The following is a 5,847-nucleotide window of genomic DNA, read 5'->3' on the forward strand; positions in this document are numbered from 1 at the left end:
TCACCCGAAGCTCTATTGTTCCTTCCCTTCCGCAATGACCGGGTCATGAGCAACCTCAAGCTCTTTGGTGCTTCCTCAGCCCCCCAGAGGTTAAAAGCCTTCCAGGACTCAATCCAAGCTCTCATGGAGATCTTTGAAACACTTCGGTACTCACCATGAAAGGGACTACCAAACCACATGAGTTTGGCTGACTCACAATGAAAGAGAGTAAATGAGTTTCCAATTCCTCTTCTTTACCACATTCACCAGAACATGTGTCAATTTTCATATCTCTAGCATTCAAAGCTTTTGCCGTGGCAACCCCATCATTGCAGGCTCTCCAAATGAATGTTCTGATCTTTGGTAAAGTTGGGCAATTCCAGATAAGCTTCCAAGTATCCTCAGGCATTGTTTCCCATTCTCTGATTCTAGAGGAGGCATATTTTTCTTTAGTTTCTACTAGCTCCTTGACTTGGACTTTATTGGCAACTTTCACTAAAAAATGTCCACCATTGCTTTTGCCCCAGATCAAGGTATCTTCAGTTTGTTGTATTATTTTTAATATAATAAAATAATATATGTTTCATTTTATTGGATTTGTAAGTGCGGAAAACTTTCCTTAATTTATTTTAGGAAAGTGTTTTTTATATAGTCCCACATTGGAAACCGAGGTGTCGGAATCCATGTTAATTAATAGGTACCACCTATTAACTTTGATTTATAATAATGAGACACGCCACTTAGCACTTAGCATCGCTTCGAGTGAGATCAGATCTGAATTGTGTATTTTGATCAACGGCATATCTAGGGCGATGGAAGTAGATCCATAAATATCCTTTTGATGGTTCAATATGGACCGTTAGATCGTGCAACCGAACGATCCGACGACTCATATTTGAACGTCAGCATTCGTATCCCTACAGAGAGGTGCACCCATACGAACAAAGTCATGAATTGTTCAAAAGAGGCACCTCAATGCCTATAAATACCTTCTAGCTTCACAACAGCAGTAGATACAAAAATTTCTCTGTTCTTGACTTTTGTCTATGCTTAGCAAAACTTGGGAGATTCAACTCAAAGTTGGGCTTCTTTGTATCCTGAGAGACGGTCCGCAGTACCTCATAGCACCTTGATGTGAGGGTGAATTACATCTTAAGGAAAGCGACATTGTAACGCGCCTAGAAGTTCTAGCTTCCTTATTGTGATCTCTTGTTCATTTCTTTTACACAGTTGGGAATAAAGAAAGTTGTATAGACAAGATAGCCTACTCTCCTTCGGACTGAACAACCTCCTTATGACATCCTCCTTCACGTCCGAGACTAGTGACAAATTAAATCTGCTACATGCTCTAGTCCACAATTAGGATCTCTTACCGAATGGATTTTAAATTGCCTCAATGTTGGAACCCATTTATCTAACCATATTTTGATTGTTGAACCATCCCCAATCTGCCAAATTAATCCCATTGTTAAGATCTCCCTACCCTCCAATATGCTCCTCCAAGCCCATGAGGGGTTATTACCACTGTTAGCTTCCAACAAAGAGACTAAAGGAAAGTAGATCTTCTTGATAAACTATACCCAATCCGGAGAAGGGTTAGAGAAGAGTCGCCACACCACTTTACATAATAAAGCCCTATTTTGAAGATAAGGATCTTATGTGAAATCCAGCCCTAACCCTAACCTGGAGACCTTGTTGTTTGTAGGACCTAAGACCCAAAGTGAAAGTAGAAGACAACTATGGGCCATCTCAGTAGAAGACATGGTGTTTGAGCTAGAGCCCATGGATATTGATGATGGTGTTCTATACTTAGAAACCCTGTCTGAGTTGGAGAAGAAGCTGCACATTGATGAAGGAGAGTCTGGTTGTTGGACCTAAAGCCTATCTTGACATGGTTTGAAGACATCCCTCAATGCTATGTATGTTATTTAAGGTGTTGTATGAAGCCCATGCAAAAATATTAAAGTCTGGACCTTCATTTCCCTATTCTGGAGTTGCTGTCTTGGTTGGTCGATTGATTGGTCGATTGGTCAATTGACCAACCAATCAACCAACAGGGTTATTTTGGTCTTTAATTGAAATCCTTGCAATTTAGGGACTTCTTATGCTATTTAAAGGGGGGGGGAACTCCATGTTTTTCACTCACAATCAATTCTAAGCCTTTGGAGAATGTGGGAAGAACCCTAGAGCCTCTCCTTCAAAGCCAAGGAAGATCCTCAAGCATCTGTTCAAGTTTCTTCATCGGTTCTTCTTCTAAAAAGGTTAGTAATCAATTCGTTTCTCCTTTGATTTATTCTTTCTTCTATACTTATGATCTTCGGCCTATGGGAAAGGTATTACACTATTGTAATGGCCTCTTCTCTAATTCTATTAGCCCTAGAGTGAATTCCCCAATTCATTCTATGTTCTTGAAGCCATATGGCGATGATTCTTGAATTTGACTCTACCTAAGATCTTGATGACACTTTCCATGATTTTCCTACCTATCTTTATGATTATGGGGAAGGTCTCATACCATTACCATGACCTTCCCTTGTGTCCTCATGATTGAGGGATTGATCCCTAATGTTCTTTGGACAATTGGAAACCCAAAGTAAGGGTTATTCTATGAAGGTTGGTTTTGGGTAACCTTCATGAGAGGGTAACCAATTGAGAACCCTAGTATTTCTATTAAGTTAATGGATCCTCCACAAATGCCTTTCTTGTTTTTGATGTATTAATTATATGAATCCCTTCCCTCTCTTTGCATGAGAAACCCTAGTAGTTGAAATTGGGAGGGGACTTTTGGTAACCCTCTTGAGAGGTAACCAAATTAGGAAACCCTAACTTTCTTTTTAGTTGTTGGGTCCTCCCCAAAGCTTTCCTAGTAAGTGGTTAAGTACTCTTTTATTCCCTAGGGTGAGTAAAGAATCACCCTAGCCTTTCCATGAGAGCCATGGTTGGTATATTTTAAAAACCCTAAATTCTTATGACTCAATCAAGAACCTATCTTTTGACCATGACTTAATACTTTGACCTTCTTGGATAGTCCTAATATGTTCTAGGATGCTCCCTTTCGAATTTCGGACCAATCGGACTTCAAACGAAGAAGCTATGATCAAATTAGGGTTTGCAGCCTCGTACTGTCCCTATTGGTCGACTGGACCAGTAGACTAACCAATCGACCAACACAGACAATTGCCTCAAAACTGCTCTGTTTGCTTCCATTCGACTTCTAATTTTCTAGGTCTTATTCCTAATCATTATTATATACTTGTTTAGGTTTTAATTGCTAGTCTTGGACCTCTTCCTCATTAATTCTACGGAATCCTTTAAAGATTACTTAAGGTAAGGATGGTTGATCCCTAATAACCTAATATGCATGTCTACTTGTATTTGTTTAGAATTACCTGATCATATCACTAACTGTAATTAGTTTCTTATAATTATATGGTTGTTGTAGTTCTTTAATTACAGTAGTACGTGTTCTTATTATTCAATTGTTATTTCAGTCATGAATGATTATATGTTGTATTATTAGTTGTGCTTGTGAATGAATGATTGGGAATGTGATTGCCTAGGTTGTGATTGGGGAATGGGGAATGCCCTTTTGGTGTTCCTACCTTTGGACACCAGTGGAGGTGGTATGGGACATTTTCCTATGGTGCCCCTTAGCATTTTCCCTGATTACTAGTTGACATACCTAGGGCATGTCTAGAAGTGTTTGGCTAGGATGTCCCTGTTATATCAGACCCGATCGGACGGGAATTGAGACCGAGCAACCCATGGTGTCACATCCTCCCAGCCGGTACCCTAACTGGCATACCCGAGAGTGTGATCCACAGCCCTAAAGATCAAGTTTAGGAACGATCATATCCATTTCGCACAATAACATAATCAAAAGCAAGAACAAATCATAATGTTCAAGTAATTTATAATAAAAGTCAAGAAAGGATCCCAGAAGGATCACTATAGAATATCAGAGTGCGGAATAACAAGATACCAAATCAAAAGACAACTATAGAGTATAGCGGAAATATACCCTACAAACACATGCGGAAGGTAGATCAAAATCTAAGTAAAGCTCTAAGCTAATACAAGTAAAGTAAAAGATACGTCTAGAAGAAACAAGAGAAATCTAATCCACATCTTCAGTCAGCTCTTCTTCTCCTTCAGTCTTCATCTTCTTCACCTTGTGCTTCCTCATACGTATCGTCATAGTATTCAAACCTGTAGAGAAGTCTAACAAAAGATTGTACAAAAAGGGATGAGTTTCGAAAGAAACTCAGTAAGGCAAGTTAATCCATAACAACATAAATAACATGTGGCAAAACATAACAAGATGCAATGCAATATGAGACGGATAATGTATGTATGCAACTAAACTCTATGTATGCTGGTCTCTATGGTAGACATGCTTTAAGTCATAGCACCGTACTTCTTTGGGAAAGTCCGCTCACACCCTCAACCATATAAGATATCTTGGGTTCCCTCACCCATTTAAGGTATTCTTGGGCAGCCGGTTGGTAATGGGTCCTTCATCCCTCAGGACAAACCATGGCAGGGGGTTAAGTCAACACACTCTCTCACAACCATTTGGCATAAGTACTAGCGCATGTCAGGGAAAAGCCTAGCCCAATGCAAGTCATCTACTCAGTTACATCAACTCAGGTCCAGATACTTCCATTCCTCGTCCTTGACGATCCTTTCCGGTATCCTTTCCACTAGAGTCCTAATAGTCCCTGACTACAGACTCATCAACCCTATTGGTTATCCACATATGGTAAACGGGAAGCTCTCATGTCCTCTCACGGGTTGGTTACCGGTCTTGAGCGCCCATGAGCCCAAGTCTAGCCATATGCAACCCTCCAATAAATGGCCTCTTTCGAGTATCCACAATGTGATCCATGTCCTCTCACGGATCTTTTCACCGGTCTTGAGCGCCCACGAATCCCCATTGCTACCACGGGTCGTTCGGTCTCAATACCCTTCCGATTCGGGTCTGATATAACAGGGGTATATCCTAGCCAAACACCGCTAGACAGCCCTAGGTATGACAACCATTGATTTGGGAAAGCGTCGATGGGCATCTTCGGAGAACATCCCATACTATTCCCTCCGATGTCCAAGGCGAGTGTCAAAAGGACACTTCCCAATCCCAAACCAAGCTTAAGCAAACACATTCTCAGATCAGTCATAACATATACAACCAACAGTTCATCATATACAAGAGAATGTAAAAGCAAAATCAGATTAGGCAATAATAGGTAATTCATATAACATGAAAAATGAAAAAGATAATATAAACAAGTGCTATTGATCTCACGGTAAGAGATCAGAATTAAATTATAATAACAATAAGTAATCTCATAGTTTCACAAAGTAGAAACCAGAGAACAAGCAATCTATGTAGTTAAGGAATTAACTGTCCTTACCTTGATTATCGAAGAAGATGATCCAAAGATCAAAGAGAGCAACTCCAAACTTAACAAATAGACTCCTAACAATCATAGATACAACATTAGGGAAGATGCCTAAAAGATCAGAGAGCAAACGAATCAAATTGGGCGAAAAACGAAGCTACGAACTCCTTTGGTCGAGTGCTTGGTAGACTGGCCCACTCGACCAAGCAGTAGACCAAGCAAGTCGGTACGGAATAGTGAAAACTGTTTTGGCCATAACTTCTTCGTTTGAAGTCGGATTGATCCGAAATTCGAAGGGGAACTTCCTAAGGTATATTAGGATCATATAGTAAGATAAAAAACATCAAGTCATGGGGAAATTTTGGGTTCTTGATCTAACCCAAGAAATTAGGGTTTCAACCTTATGGTTCCCATAAAAAGGTTGAGATCACAAAATGAAAGAAAATTAAATAATTGGCCAAAAGCA

This window comes from Hakea prostrata, chromosome 3 (assembly GCF_041222555.1).
Source record: "Hakea prostrata isolate BN-2017 chromosome 3, UWA_Hpros_2, whole genome shotgun sequence".
Classification (NCBI taxonomy): domain Eukaryota; kingdom Viridiplantae; phylum Streptophyta; class Magnoliopsida; order Proteales; family Proteaceae; genus Hakea; species Hakea prostrata.